This window comes from Camelus dromedarius, chromosome 2 (genome assembly GCF_036321535.1).
Source record: "Camelus dromedarius isolate mCamDro1 chromosome 2, mCamDro1.pat, whole genome shotgun sequence".
In the NCBI taxonomy this organism is placed as follows: domain Eukaryota; kingdom Metazoa; phylum Chordata; class Mammalia; order Artiodactyla; family Camelidae; genus Camelus; species Camelus dromedarius.
Genome location: NC_087437.1, coordinates 11,457,603 through 11,474,462, shown reverse-complemented (window position 1 = coordinate 11,474,462; position 16,860 = coordinate 11,457,603). Strand labels below are relative to the sequence as shown.

The 16,860-nt window shown below is 41.1% G+C and overlaps 1 protein-coding gene and 1 long non-coding RNA gene across 7 annotated transcripts in view; one reads left to right on the top strand and one right to left on the bottom strand.

The window, feature by feature from the left end:
* THRB (thyroid hormone receptor beta) overlaps window positions 1–16,860 on the top strand; it is a 382,589-nt gene that overhangs the window by 168,316 nt on the left and 197,413 nt on the right. The gene's annotated exons all lie outside the window — the stretch shown is intronic.
* Window positions 14,642–15,654, bottom strand: LOC116147434 (uncharacterized). The gene is made up of 3 exons (XR_004131044.2): window positions 15,565–15,654; window positions 15,007–15,068; window positions 14,642–14,780 (listed from the first exon to the last, which is right to left on the bottom strand). It is a non-coding gene; the product is annotated as an uncharacterized LOC116147434 (long non-coding RNA).

Sequence of the window (16,860 nt, the reverse complement as noted above, 5' to 3'; positions counted from 1 at the left end):
ACAAAAAAAAATGCATGGGAAAAACACACCAACTGTAAAATAGTGGCTAGCTTGGTGAAGACAAGGGAGAGAGAGGGAGATAAGTCATGAGGGTTTCTTATGTTTTATTTCTTATAAAGAAAGAGATGAAGCAAATAGAGCAAATCTGAATTGTGGGTACATATGTGTCTGTAATATTGTTTTATATACCCTTTGAATGTGTGCCATCTTACAGAATTTTTAAAACTTTTAAAAATCAAACAAATGCCCCTCATATAAGGTAACATGATGAGAGCCCTTGAAATTCTTTCCTCCATTCATAACAATCTGCTTGTACTCACATATGATGCTTCTGTGTCTTCGCACCTGCTACTCCCCCTCCCTGCCCCCTTCTACCTTTACTGTTTCCCAGATGACGTCTCAGCACCTTTCCAGACTCAAGGGAGGTATCTCATTCTCTAGGAAGTCTTGTCTGATGCCCGGCCCCCCATTCATATCTGCGTTTGGAGGTTCTGCTCATGTCTGAAAGAAAACCATGCATCTTTGTATCATGGCACATATTATACTGCTCTGTAAACCGTAGGCTTGTTTCTCTGACTCCCAGGATCGTCACCTCTGGCCGAGCTGCAGTATCACAGTGGGTACCATTTACACGGTGTCCAGCCTGCAAAACTGTATGCATCAGCCCTGCCTCCTTCCCACCAGAGAGAGAGACCATCTGCGTACCTCTATGCAGAATACCTAGCCTAATGCAAGTGCTGGAATAGATGCATACTCACATAGCAAACACTTGTTAAAGTACTGAAAAAGCGAGCCATCAGCCAAACTCAAGGAAGACTTCTCCACACAGGTGGTTCTCCAAGTGTGGCCCCTGGAGCAGCATCACCTGGGAACTTGTTAAAATGCAGGTTCTCTGGCCTCACCCCAGACCTACCAAATCAGAAGCTCTGGAGGTAGAATCCAGGAAACTTGAACAAGTCCTCCATAGGACTCATGCGTGCTTGACTTTGAGATGCACTGACTTAGACTGACCAAAACTAAAAGCCCAGGTTTTGTCTTTTGGCAGTTGAATCTGGAAAGGTGAAGAGAAGTCAACTGGGGAACAGTAAAGTTGAGGTGGGGCGCAAGGAGAGGAAGTAGCATGTACAAAGACAGAGAAAGAACTGAGGTATGTAATTTGCAAGTAGATGGTGATGGACAGAGTAAAGAATTCAGACTGGCAGGACAAGAGGGCTGCTGCCCAGGAGTCAGCTCACACAAGTCTGCCTCAGGTGTTTGGATTTTAACCCGACAGCAGTAGGAAGCCATTTAAAAATTGAAACAAGGAAGTGATTTGATCCAGGTTAATATTTTAGAAAGAGACCTATGGCGATGATGTGACAGATGGGATGGAGTTGAGATTGGCTTTTGTGGGCCAGGTAAGCAGCCATTAATTAGCCAAGGTGTAAATTGATGAGAGCTGCACCAAAGCAGTTCTATGGGAATGGATTTGAGAAAAAAATTACCAAATATATATACATATACAAAAGGAGAATTGATAAAACATGGGAATGATAGAATTCAGGAAGTGAGAGAAAAGCCATCAAGGATGATTCTCAGGTTTGTGTCTTAGGTGTTGGATGTCCATCGGTACCATTCACTGAAAGACAAGAGGAGGAGATTTGGGGATGGTACTGGGGCTGGAGAAAATGAGTTTGGATGTTGGGAGTTGGAGGTGTTTATGGAACATTTATTGGGAAGCATCAAATGCTCACGGATATATCCTGGGCTAGAAACCAGTTTGAATGATATCTAGATATATATGTCATTATAAACAAGGCTGCTGTACATATACCTTCACCTAAATTTTGTCTTAATATCTGATTATTTCCATAGGAAATATTTCTAGAATAAAGTCTGGGGATAAATGTAACCAAACTATCTTAGAAAAGGTTGTGTCATTTGACACTTCCGTTAACATTTAGAAGCGAGGCCAGCTCATCACCTCCTTACAGACATTATTTAATCCTCACAAATTGGATTGCCCAATAGTGAGGTTACTTCAATGCATATTGTCCTGGTTGCTTGTGTGATTGGACATATTTCACTGTTGACTGTTATCCAAAGATTGTCTGTTCATGTCATTTGCCCATTTTCTACAAGATACTGATTTTAACTGATTTTCAAGAACTCTCTTCTCTATTAAGGATATCATCTCTTTCCTGGCTCGTGTGTCACAGTTGCATTTTTCCACTTTTTCCTTCATCTTTACTCTAGCAGTAGGTGGCTATTCCCTGTGCCTGGAACACCTCACCTATCCCCCAAGGTATCCACTGGGCTCACTCCCGCACCGCCTCCAAGTCTTTATCTGAATCTTATCCTTCAGTGATGTCTGGCCACCCTATTCAATGCTTCAGCCACCCAGCAAGCACAACCCTTGGCACTTCTGATCCTCCCTCTTGGTTCTAGTTTTCTTTTTCCCAAAGCACTTTCCACCTTCCTGCAGATAATATAATCTTTTAAATATTTTTTATTGAGTTATAGTCATTTTACAATGTTGTGTCAAATAACAGTGTAGAGCACAATTTTTCAGTTATACATGAACATACATATATTAATTGTCACATTTTTTTTCACTGTGAGCTACCATAAGATCTTTTATGTATTTCCCTGTGCTTTACAGTATTATCTTGTTTATCTATTCTGCATATGCCTGTCAGTATCTACAAATTTTGAAATCCCATTCTGTCCCTTCCCACCCCCTGCCCCCTTGGCAACCACAAGTTTGTATTCTATGTCTATGAGTTTCTTTCTGTTTTGTATTTATGTTTTTGTTTTTGTTTTTGTTTTTGTTTTTGTTTTAGATTCCACATATGAGCGATCTCATATGGTATTTTTCTTTCTCTTTCTGGCGTACTTCACTTCGAGTGACATTCTCCAGGAACATAATATAATTTATTTGTTTTGTTAAATGTCAGTTTCTATCCACTGGAATGTAAATTCCTTGATGGCAAGGATGTACAGACTTTTGTCTCTTAGAACGATAGATATATAGATAGATAGATAGATAGATAGATAGATAGATAGATAGATAGATAGATACCTAAACACTTAGAATAATGCCTGGCACATAGCATATACTTAATAAATATCTGTTAAATAAGTATTGACTGCCCTTATATTTTTATCTATTGTCCTAGAGTTTCAAAATATAATCCATATAAATATTTCAGTCTTTTCTTTGCAGTCGCTATCATTATTTTCATGCTTAAATATTTTCCCCGTGGAGAGACCAACAAATCTGTATTTTCTTGAGTTTTTAGTTTTCTTAAAAGGAACTCTTTACGTGGTCCGGCATTCACTAGAATATATAGTGTGAGATGAGGCTCCAACTAGGTATTTTCCCCAAAACTGTCAATTTCATCTTATTTTTCAAACTATTTCAATCCTGTATCATTAGTTTATAAGTCTACCTTAAATAATCCTATTTTAAATTCATACAGTAGGGTGTGACGAGAACCTAGAACAGCTTGATGGAAACTAGACCATTCTATTATCTACTAATGAATATTTTAAACCTTTGCCCCTAGAATTTACCAACAGTTTTATAACAAGTTTCTCGTTGAACTGGAAGCAATATTCAAATTTCTTAATCCCTAAATGCATCCATTAGAAGTCAGAGAATGAGGAAGGTCCTTTAACATTTATTTGGACGAACAAAATTGTTCATCAAAAAATGTTCGCCTCTTTCACAAAATGTACAAACTACCTCACTTACTTTAAACACAAGTTTTGCAGTTGTTGATTTCTGTGTTGTGCTGATTTATGTCATGAATCCCTTTAATGCCAGCCACTTAAGAGGACCACATTGATTAGACAGCTTTTTCTTGGGATGTTAGGAGATCCTACCAAAGCACAATAATTTCTGGTTTGGGACTGTGCTTCCTGTTAATAATAGGTGGAATAGTGAGTTACTACCACCCTTTGGGAAAATATATTGTAAAATATTTATTAAGCTTTTCTCCATGCAGAGCACCATGCTATGCCAACTGCAGGTGCAAAAAGTACCGCCAGTTATACTTCCCCAAAGACACTTAAAATTAACTGGGGAGTCAACATACATATGCAGGAAAAGGTAAACAATAATTTCAGCAATTCAGTATTTATGTTTTTGGCAAAATGAATGGGGCAGATTACATATTCAAAACAGAAGGACTGAAAGAGGTGATGGTGCTTGCAGTGACGTATGAAATCTTTACTGAAGGGACTAGAATTTGAATCAGGCCCAGAAGAATAAGCAGAATTTGACTTCTTTTATAGACGAGGAGAAAGGGAGCGGGAGGCTTAAGAGTCTTAATACTCATTTCCAACATTTAATAGTTGGTTTCGGATTTTTTCATGTTTTTGTTGTTGCTGTAGGCAGTGGGTGTTTTCATTTCTGGACAGTTGCTGTATTATGGTTTAATACGTGTCTGAACATTTTTATTTCTACTTTAAATATCTGATGCACTAACATAATCTGAAAGTTGAAATTAATCAGTGAGGAAAATCTAGCAAGGATAGTAAGATTTAGACCCGTCATCCAAAGGCAGCAGCCAGCATGCTCTCAGCTCTTTTGAAACCATTAGCAATCACTGGAGGATGGGCCCGTCACTTTTTTCAGGGCTGTTTTTCTTCCTTTGAGGGAAAGCATTTGATATGACAGGTGTCATGCCAGCCCTCAGTTATCAGTGCAGTGAGAACAGGGTCAGAGGGAGCTGTGATGAGCGCACAGTCTAGGGACCACCATTTAGTAAGAAGCATAACTTTTCTCTCTGAGCAAATCTTTTATGACAGTGATTCATAAATAACAGAATTCACCTGATAGATTACACATTTGACTTCTTTCTCTTCTGCTACTTCTTGTTACTGCCTGAAAGAAGATCAGAGACAGACAGCCAAAAACAGTGCGTGGATTAAGACACAGACCATGACGGAAAAGGATGCTGCTGGAATTATCCTTTTATTCGTCTTATCTAGACGTCCCCATTTCATCCAAAATACGATCAGGTATATTTTGTATTTTTCCTTTAATCAGAAATAATGCAATGCATATTTTGCAGTAAGGTAGGCACAACTTTGGAGCATACTTATTGTAAGAGCGTTAACCTACTCGATTTTCTGATGATTGGCAGTAAGAAACAGAGAGTCAGTATGTGCCTTTTAGCAACCAACAGAGACTTTTACTTTTCTCATTTAAGCTTGGCCTCAGTTCATTTGTATCCTGGATCTGTGAGCTGCTAATTGTGGCCATTTTACTAAATGATGTGGTTCAGATTTTTATTGAATGTGCTATTAATGAAAAGCAACTGTTTTCTCCATTAAAACTCAAAAGAGTGTAGAAGCTGAAGGCAAAAAAGTTAATACATATGCAGTTTTTGGTATGCATATCATATTCCACAATTTAAAAAAGGAGGTAGAACGGAAGTAACTGTAAGAAGATGGGAAAATTGTGTCTAGTAACAACTAATAGCAGAATTCCTCTAAGGAAGGGAGCTGTGTTTATCTGGGGAAATGCTCTGACCAGTGCACTTGGAAGTAAAAAGATAAATCTCCAAGGGATCTGGGTGAGAGTGGAACTGTGTTGCTGGAGGCAAGGGGAGAGTTGGCCGTGACTCCAGGGAGAGGAGGAAGATAGAGACAGAAGACAGAGACAGAGACAGAGAGAGAGGCAGAAAGAGAGGGAATGAATGAAGGAATGAACAACAGTGGACAGAGGGCCAGAGAGATAGCAGAAGTGAAGTGACTCCTCTCTATGACTCCTCAGATCTTCATTAAAGAAGCTGAAATATTTGGTGCTAATAGATCTGTTCTAGAAAGAACCCACTTTTGACTCAGGCCACGGGGTGAAGCGGAGGCAGGTCAGATGCCCACAGGTAACTGAGATGGGTAGAGTGATGGTAGAAACCTTTCGGAATGTGGGCTCATGTTAAATTGGAAGATGGTAGGGGGTTGGTCTTATCAACAGATGCTGTATATTATGGTGGTTTAGAGTAGTTTGTCTCAAGTTTTAATGATCATGCAGTCAACTGGGAATCTTGTTAAAAGTGCCGATTCCGAATCAAGACGTCTAGGCAGGGTTTGAGACTCTGTGCTCCTAACAAAGCCCTGGGGTGCCCATGATGCTGGTCACGGACCACACCTTGAGTGGCAAAGTGGCTCCAGGACCAGGTTTCACAGGTTCAGCTCCTAGTTTTGCTACGTACTTACTGTGTGACTGTGAGGAAATTATTTCACCCTCTTTTGCCTGTTTTCTCAGCCATAAAATGAAGACAGTACCTCATAGGGTTGCTATAAAGATTAAATGAGTTAATATATGCAAAATGCCTAGAATAGTGAGTGTCTGGCAGATTAAGGAACTGTATTAATGTTAGCTTCAGCTGCAATTATAGTTATTATTATTTAGTAGTAATGTTATTATTACTTACTTACTTGGAAGTGGAATAAATATTACAAAGAGTTGAGGATGTCTTAAAACTTGGTCCACTGCAGCAGTACAAACTTGGACTTTAATGTGAGACAAAGCCCACTACATTTTACATTTACCAGAGCTATTCGAGCAACAGTGTTTGACCCACTGGCCCTTTAAATAAAAGTTTACCCCATTGCTAATGTGCGAAAAAAAAAAAAAAGAAATCAAGTTCCACTTCCATGACCTGGACCATTCACTCCCTTCTACTCTTGCAGTAAATTAGTTTAAATTCCAAAATCTGCTGAAAAGTTACCTATGCATGCATGCTAATTTTTTTCCTTAAAACTATAGACTATACAAGAGCGCATTTCATTAGGACTCAGAGCTGCATTGCATTTTGCAAATATCTCTATTTTATAGCAGTATTAGGTCATAGACACCTAGTTAGATGCCTATCTCACCCAACTCGGTCGAGCCTGGCTGGGGCAGAGGCTGGAATTATCTATCTTCTCACTCCTTACTCCCTCCCCGTAAGCACCTGGCCAGAGTTTGGCACATGGTTTGTGTGAAACACTCAATTAATATAGCGAGAAATCATCTGCCTGTAGTCAAGAGAGGCGGAAAAAATCATCCATTTAAAAAATCATATTTTTGTTTCATTTTGACTTTCACTCAGGCTACCTCATCATTTTTTTAGAATTTAACTACACCAAGGAATTTATTATCAGCAACAAATACTTGGCAGTACACGTACTTACTTGGAATTGATAGACAATTGATGTGATGGAAGGATCCGTAAATTTCTGTGTTTGCTGTGAATATAAATTACTTTTTTCATACTTATCAGATATGGAATGAGAGAGATATGTTCCACTTTAAGCAAACTTCACATGGGAGCATTTGTATTTGCAGAGCAGATAAATTGAATAGCAAATATTTATTTAGCAAAATTCTTCTTTGCATAAGGATTCAAGATAGCTACTCTGTGTAACTAGTCACTGAATAAACTTGGATGGGTTTCACGCCCAGCATTATCAGCAGTACCGCTGGGGTGGAGAGGGGCTCGTTTGTAGAGAGATTCTGGGAATGAAGTAGCTAAATATACGTCTGACAGAACTACTAGGTAGTAAGTTGATCCACTACAAGATTCCGAAGTGGGTTGGTGGCAGACTCTCAGACTTAATTTCTAAATCCTCCTAGTTAGATAAATTTCCACAGCTGGTACTATGACTTCTAGAGTAATCTAGCAGAGGTCCTCAGGGGAATCTGCCCCTATTTATATCAGCTCTTGGTCTCTGGTCATGTAGATTATTGAATCCTGGAGATGGAAGATTTCCTGGCAATGCACTCCTTTGCTGCTCAAAGTGTGGTTATGGTCCATCCCACTGGGACCACCTGGGAGCTGGTTGGAGATGAAGAGGCTCAGGGTCCTCTCTAGACCTAGTAAATCGGAATCTGCACTTTAACAAGATACCCGGGGGATTCTTACACACAGAAAAATGGGAGAAAGCTGAGTCCCCCCTCAGTGCTCTTGCAACCCACGTGGCTAGTCACGTTGTGCGGTTGTTGTTGCTGCTGCCCTAAGAACATTCAAAAACGAAACAGAGTCATTACCAGCTCCTGTCTTGGCTAGGGGAGCAGTTGTCGTTATAAAGGGCAGAAATGCTGTTCCCGGGAAACAAAAAGAGAACAGGATCCAAAAATTATGCTTAGGAACTTCTGTTGCCTGGGGCCTGAGTTTGTTGGGACAAGGCAACTTGTTAAGGAAAACACAGTGGTAACTTTATCTGTGGGCCACTTAACGCTCATCCGAATGAATGGCATTATTTTGTGGAAATCTTAGACACCAATAGCATGACTTTTAAAAGATTTGGGGGGAGTAGGAAGTGGAGTGAATGGGAGACAAGTGGGCATGAATGCAATGCTCATAAGAAAAATGTACTTATGGCTAAATTCACTGATGAGTTCCATATCTGTACCTGGGAATGATCCATTAAATAGCACACAGACAGTGCTTGCATTGCAAAAGGTGGCAGAGTATTAGGAAAAAGAGATGGAGCTAAAGGCTTTGATCTTTTCTGTAATAGATTATATGCAAGACTATGTAATCAAATGAATGTGAGACTATACTGATATTTGTTCAGAAAATACAAACTCTTATAATAAGTGTCTTTCAGGGGGAAGGTATAGCTCAAATGGTAGAGTGCATGCCTAGTACGCACAAGGTACTGAGTTCAATCCCTAGTACCTCTTCTAGAAGTAAATAAACCTAATTACCTCCTCCCCCGCCAAAAAAAAAATTGTCTTTCGGTAGAATGTTCTAGATGAATCAAAACCTTGATAATAATGATAGAAGAGAAAAAACTGACAATAATATTCCTTTGTTCCTGGGCAACAGTATTTTGAAGCAGCTAGCTTTCAGCTCAAAAGGAAAAGCAGAGGCCAGATTCTGATGCCCCCAAGGTCTGAAGACCCAGAGCAGAAAGCTGCCTTCCTGGAGCTTCAGGCAAAAAAGGAGCTTCAACAGTTACTCTAAAAGACTTTACACACTTTAATTACCTCTAGGAGGGGTCGCAAGACAGAGGTGGGAGCTGGCCCTGGCCCAAGGCAAATACAATAAACTCTTTGTTATTTGGTGCATGTAGATTAGATTAGTAAAAAATGATACTTAACTCATTTACCTACTTTTCCCATGAACTTTTTAAAATCCTTTGTTTGAACCTTTGAAAACTATGGTTTTGATTTGAAAAGATAAAAGGGTTTAAGCTTCTAATATGGGTTTCCTTTTCTAGCTAAGTGATTAAGAGGACAAAGTGAAATTTATACCTATATCATTGTTTCTGTCTAAACCAGTATTTTATAAAAGCTCATTTTTTTCTCCAAATTCATCTCTAGTTTTTTACTTTATAAATATACTCTAAAATATATTCATAGTTGTAATTTCTCATAGACTTCTGAGATTTTTTTCCCTGCCCCTATGCTGTAACCCAGTTTTGTCCACTAAAAATATGTCCCGCATGCAAGCACATATGGAATTTAAATTTTTCTAGTAGCCACACCAAAAAAGAAGAACAAGTGAAATGTATTTTAATATTACATTTTATACAATTCAATAGCCAAAATAGCATTCCAACAAGGAACAAATCTAAAAATCAAGTCACACAAAGACAAATATCATATGATATCACTTATATGTGGAGTCTGAAAAAAATGATACAAATGAATTTATTTACAAAACAGAAATAGACACACAGACATAGAAAACAAACTTATGGTTACCAAAGGAGAAAATAGGTTGGAGGGAGGGATAAATTAGGAGCTTGAGATTAACATATACACACTACTATATATAAAAGAGATAAACAACAAGGTCCTACTGTATAGCACAGGGAGCTATATTCAATATCTTGTAATAACCTATAATGGAAAAGAATCTGAAAAGTATATATAACTGAATCACTTTGCTATACACCTGAAACTAACACAACATTGTAAATTAACTATACTTCAATTTTAGAAATAAAATCATAAAAATTTTAAAAATCATTGATATATTTTACATTCTCTTTTTCATGCAAAGTCTTTGGAATCCTGTGTATATTGTACACTGACAGCACTTCTCACTTCAAACCAGCCACATGTCAAGTGCTCAACAGCCACATGTGGCTAGTGGCTTAGGAGAACCTGATGACAACTATGGTCTTCTTCCAGAAAAATTCACACCAGCACACATTCCCCATAAACTTTCAGGGGACTCATGAACTCCTTGAAGCTACCGTGGACCTCCTGTCATAAAATAAACCCAAACTGCCATAATTCCATCACTAATCTCATAATTTTACTTAATGTTGACCTTTGAGGGTTACATAAATTATTTAAAAAGAAAATTTTAAATCATTTCTGTAGACAAAAACTGTGCCATTTGCCAAAAGTAAAAGTTATCTGTAAAAAATATTTAACTATTAATTTGCTTTGATTGTTCATCCATAGACCTACCTCCTAAATTCATCTTTCCTATCACTCTTTGGGACACACTACTTAGGGGTATGAAGACCGGATGGAGAACACTTGCTCTAAAGCTTGCTCTGGGAGGGTGCAGGGATGAAACAGAGCACACTACTGGATTATTATAGTAACATAACTGATTGAGCTGTTAAGTCTGTGCAGTGCATAAGGGTTGGCAGCATAAAATTGGGCAGAGTCACTCTCTTTGGCATGGTTCATGGACAATAGAATTGTGATTTTTTTTTGCCTCTGCTGATGAATTTTCTTCCCTGACTCTATTTGCCAGGAGGTAGATCTTAAGCTCGGTCTTCCTGGGAGAAATAGGGCTGGAAATGTGGGGATGAAGGAAGGAGACCCGGGGGGGATGGCTCAGATGAGTCTGCTCTAGGCCTTCAATCCATGGGCTTTTCCTCTCACCATCTTTGCTGGCTTCCCGCATCACAGTCCATTTGGTGAGGCCAGGTGGACAGATGGAAGAAGCAGCCAGTAACTGGCCACTTGACCTCCTGCAGCACAGACCTCAAGCCCAGGCTACAAATTCAACTGTCAGCAAAAGCTGGGCAGGTGACTTAAATGAGTCATTTCTCAAGGAACTGGAAATTTGAACTTTTGAGTGAAATGCCCTGTTTTTCCAAATGTTGACTCATTTATTATTATTATTACTGTTATTATTATTTTATTTAACACTCGATACACCAATCAGAACACTTATGCAGGGTGGACTAGGTCAACAAGATGCCAGTTAAGTCTTCAGCCAGAACACCAGCTTCTTCGTCAGGAACTGCCTTTGTGCATTTTGTTGACCTCACAATGAAGTGGGTGCTGTGATGCCTTTAGGGCTTCAGTACAAGGGACAGCTCTGCACCCAAGGACCTGTCCTGCCCCAAATGCTGAAACACCCCAGTTGAGAAATGCTAAAAAAAAAAAAAGTGGGAATTCTCTAGTTCACCACATGGTGTCAAGTTCAACTCGGGGTTGGGGCCAAGACCCTGTTTGGTAATGAGGAGAAAATGAGTTTTCCTGGGGCACGTATTTCTATTTGGTCGGACAGGTAGGCAGACATAGCAGGTGTCAAGGACTGCAGGTTGTTGACCACTTTTGGCTCATCTCACATCCTTGCAAATCTTTGCAAAAAGACTTTAGAGAAAGGCTTTATTTCCCCTTTTTGGGGATTTAGCATGCTTACACTCTCCAGATAGTTGTAACTTTTCTGTTTAAAATGACTTTCACACGGTGTTCCCCCAAGGAAATGACATGATTGAAGGTTTATGTTTGAGAAAAGGTCCCTGCTGCAAAAATCCCATTATAGAGAGTTCAGCTGAACTCTTCATTTACTCGTCTCCCGAAAGGAGTTATGCTCCAGGTACCATCTCCTGGGAAAGACACAGCCTCACTCTCCCTTGTTTGAACAAATTGAATTCACCCCAGTTCTCTGTTCCACAGCCACTCCAGTTCAGCCGAGGTGTTTGTTAGGGTTTGTTCAGTGATGATCTCTTTCCCTGAACCAAAGAGGGTCCATCCAATCCATTGTCTGAGATCGTATGAATGACAGAGTGTTTTTTTCCCTTAACATTCATCTAGGCTTCTGGTGAGCTGTCATCGATATGTCAATCCACTTACAACTTTTTAGTGAGATATCAATGCATATACTAATAATGTATGTAGACTTGATGAGTTTTTAAATAGATGTTCACCCATGTAACCACCACTCAGAAGGGAACACAGATCATTTCCACGCCCCAGAATGTTCTCTCATGCCTCCCTTGCTCCCCCATCAGTACATGACTCTTACCTCAGGGTTTACTACTGTTCTGATTTCCATCAGCATTGATTCATTTTTTTACCTATTCCACTTCAACTTCTTATACATGAAATTACATAAACACTCTTTTGTATTTGACACTTTTTGCTGAATTGAGACATTCACACATATTGTTCTGGGTATCAATATGTTATTCTTTTTTATTGCTGAGTAGCATTGGTTATGTGAATATACTACAATTTTTTAATTCATTCTCGAGTTGGTAGGCATTTGGGTTGTTTCCAGTTTTGATGAGCATATGTATTTCTCTTGGATAATACCCAGGAGTAGAAATGCTAGGTCGTAGGGTAGGTGCATGTTTACTAGGAACTTCCCAACAACTTCCCAAAGTGGTTGTATAGACTGGTTGTACCACCAGCAGCACATAAGATTTCTAGTTGCTCCATAGCCTCTCCAACACTTGGTAATGTCAGTCTTTTTAATTTAGTAATTCTGATGGGTGTCTAGTGGTGTCTCATTGTGGCTTTAAGGTGCATTTTCACCTAAAACAAATGAGTCATAAAAAGTATTGAAGTTCATGATGAAGCTTTTAAATTCTTAGCTCCATCTACCACCCATGTTATAGTTATTAACCCTTTTCAGGAATCCTAACTATTTCTCTTTCCTGAGAGACACGATGCCGAACTGTGCATCATTCCAACTTTGTCCAATGTAGAAATCCCTCAGCCTCACCCCTTGTGTGGTATCCCCAGGATACAGCCCTGATCAATAGTGCCCAGTGGACACCCCACATTGCTGCCATATGCACCAGGCAATGAGTTTGCCCCGAAAGACACAGGGCGGTCTGCCTGTTCCATAAGTACCCAACGAACCATTATGGAGCACTGACTTTATTCCGAGAGCTATGCTGAGCTTTGAGGAAGCAATGGGGAGGGACCTCAGTACAGTCCCTCTCTTGAACGTCTCACAGTCTAGTGAGGGAGAGAACAAGTGAGCAGACTAGTGTCATGAGGAATGAGTGCTTTGAGACATGTGTCTGTTCAAGGATCTTGAAGCCCAGAGTAAAGGTGCTTGAAAAGAGCAAAGTCTTCCCAGGAAGAGTGAGAACCCAAGTGAGTGTTTCAGAAAGCAGACGGAGGGTATCCCAGGCCAGGTACCTACAATGCAAAGGCGTGGAGGTGAGCCTCTGTCTGGGTCCCCAGGATTGTCAGTGCAGCTAGAGTGTAAGGCTTGTGTGGAAGGACATTGGCAGGAGATGCAGCCAAGACCATGGAGGGTGTACTTAGGTGAAGATATATTTTGCAGAATTTCATCCCAGAGACTCTCCTTCTCAGTTTACGTACAAGCAAAAAGGCTTCCCTTTGGCTGTTGTCTCTGAGTTGGGACTTCCACTCATCTTTTGAAGTTAAATTGCATGATGTTTGACTTGTTTCAAACTTCTTACCTGGACCCGAACACATTTTCTGTTAAACAGTTTGCAACCAATGTCTGCGTTCTCATATGTGATAGCCTAACTATTGTATTTTCTCCACTGGTAGTCTTTTGTTTTTGTTTTTGTTTTTGTTTTTGGATGTGCCTTCCAGACCCAACTCCCCAGCCCGTGCAAGAGCCCTGAGTGTGGCATATGCCCACTTTTACTTTTCCTGCGGACTGGAATTTTATTCTAGGGGTTAACATCTGTCTTTTTGTTTGAGGGAGTGAGACATTTACATTCCTAATCAAGGATCTTCTCATCCAAACGAAGTCAGTCCTGATAACGTCCAAAACCTTCTCGGTCAAGCACAGCCGAGGAGCACGTAGGGTATCAGAATCACCTCCGCTGTATTTAACAAACTCTCATGTAACATGTATGCCCTCCCGCGTTCCAGGCGGTATCCTCTACATGACACACAGCAGCTCATTTAATCCTCACCACCACGCCAGAGCCGGAGCGTAGTATCTCCACCCACAGATGGGAACTGAGGCAGTGAGAGGTTTGGTGACGCGCTCAAGTCACAGGCGGGATTCGAACCCGCACATTCGTTCTGGTGACCACCGTGCGGCGGCTTCTTCCGCGTGACATAGCGAGGAGAAGCTCAAAGAAACAAAGTTCATTCAGCAAACATTTGTTGAGCAACTGCCGGGTGGGTGAGTCAGCAGCACCTTTGCCCCAGGAACTCTTAACCTATTTGAGGAAACAAGGGGAAATAAAAAAACAGTTTGCCATGCAGTGTTAACTCCAGGAGGAGGGAGGCAGTAACGAAGCCTGGGGAAGGGAGCGGGAGGGCTTGGGTCTCAAACACAGGCTCGGCTCCCGTGTGAAGGTGTGAACAGGAGGGGCAGCTGTCCGAGGCCCGAGAGGGGAAGGGGTCTGGAGGGGTCAGGTGTGCCGGGGGTGGGGGGCGTTAAGGAGCACGGGCTCCCGAGGCGCTGCGGGCGGGGCTGGCGGAGGAGCGGCAGTGGGGGCGGGGGCGGAGGGTCCCGTTTGCAGACCGGAGAGCTGGGCTTCATCTGGTACCCACTGGGACGCCACTGCGGTGTTGCATAGAGAAGAGAGCTGACGGAGACTTGTCACTGCTGTAACCCAGCATAGGAAGAAAGCTAGCCGTTCGGGGCATCTGGAATCTAGGAAGATGGTGTAGGTGGAGAAGTTGACAATAAATTATGGCATGTGAACTATAAACATGCAGAGAGGGGACATGAGAGGGGAGGGGACAGGTGAGAGCAAGGGAGGGGAGGAGGAAGAAAGGAAGAGAGAGAGAGAGAGTGATGTTTGCCAAAAGGAAGGGAGGAGGGGGGAAAGAAGGGGAAAGCACGGAAGGAGGGGAAAAAACAGAAAACATGTCAGTACCTTTAAAGTATTTCATGGTATTTGTCATTCTCTTTCTGCCTTACTTCAGATATTGTAATAGCCTGTGATGAAAAAGAATATATATAAAAAGATACACATTTTATTTACAAACCAGAGATAGAGTCACAGACATAGAAAACAAACTGTGGTCAGGGGAGGGGGAGGCAGTGAGGGATAGATCAGGAGTTTGGGATTAACAGATACACATTACCATGTATAAAATAGGTAAACAACAAGGACCTACTGTATAGCACAGGGAACTACATTCAACTTCTTGTAATGAGCTCTAATGGAAAGAATCTGAAAATATATATATGTGTATGTATGTATACGTGTAACTAAATTGCTTTGCTGTACACCTGAAACTAACATTGTAAATCAACTACACTTCAATAAAAATAAGAATTTAAAAATTATATATATATATATATGCATAATTGAACACCAGAAAATAACACAACATTGTAAATCAACTATACTTCAATTCAAATAATAATAATAATAATAATAATAATAATAATATCTCATGGTAAAATGTTAGTGGCAAAGTCCACATACGGTTGAGGCTTTTGGAAGAATTTTCTCGGCCGGCTTTTGTTTTGGTGGCTCCCTGGCAGTTGCTGTCATGGCTCTGTGATAGCCCATGGAGATTCCTTCTATCCACAGATAATTTGTCAGGCTTATGTAAGACTTCATTTAAGGGGCATTGCCTTGGCATGCAGACAGCTTCTAGACTTTACACACCAGCAGAAACATGTTCTCTGAAGAGTGCAAGAAAGCAAATTAAATTCATTGCTCAGCACCCCAGCAGCAAACAAGTGCAGCAGTATGGGACATTTTCAGAATAATGCTTTTCATTTTTTTTAAAGAAAAAAAAGGTCATTGGAAATTCAGCCTCACAAGCCTGAATCTCGATGGCTTCCAACCCAAGGAAGCCTCAGATATTCGGGAATCACAAGCTTTATTTTGAACCACATTTTTCTTGTCCCCTTTGCCAGGTAAAAGCAGCATCATTAGTGGATTAGCAGTCCTGCTGATCAGGCTGCGCCGGCTGGCGGTGGATTGGAGTTGGGAGGGGGGTAGAGGGTCTCATGGTCACAGCAGCAGCCCAGGGACGTGGATAAGGTAGCATGTCAGTTGTTAGCTGTCCAGGCAGCCTCCTGGTGTTATAGGAGTCTCATTTCACCCGGGGCTTAGGTTACCACAAGCCTTGCTCATCTTCCTCTGCAAGCCTGGCTCCTGGTAGCGGGCTGGAGGCATGGTGTGGAATCCCAGGTGCGGAGAACAGCCCCAAGTCATGAGCTGTCTGTCCGGGGGGAGTGTTATGTGGCAAAACCCATGCAGTCATGACGCCAGCTCAGCGTCGGTCGGCACTGGCATCTGAGATGCATTTCAAGGGCGTCTAATTGGGATCTCTCAGCCACATAAGTGTGGGATGTGGCTGTGGGTTCTGAGCAGTTTATCTGCTTAGAAAGCCTTCCTTCCTCCTGGCTTGGGAGCAGAGTAGGAGCAGATTATGCCGAGGGTGTGGAAATGTCAGCAGGTCCTGACAGCCGGTAGAAGAGCAGGGTAAGTGTCACCGTGACGCCCTCCGTGTGGATGCTGAAGAGGGTTTTGTTTCCATTCCTATGTGTGGGTCAAGGCTTGTCCATCTTCAGGGTGTGGGCTTCCAGTGGCCAACTTAGCTGAAAAGTCTAATATATCATTGCTAAGGGTGAGATTCCACAAATGTGCTTTTCCAAGATTTCTCATTTCTCTTGAAGTTAAAAGACAAGGCAAAGAAAATATAAGCCCTGGATTTCAGGCTTTCTTGGTGGAGGATTGACGGGTAAAGAGGTTAATAAAAGGATATAG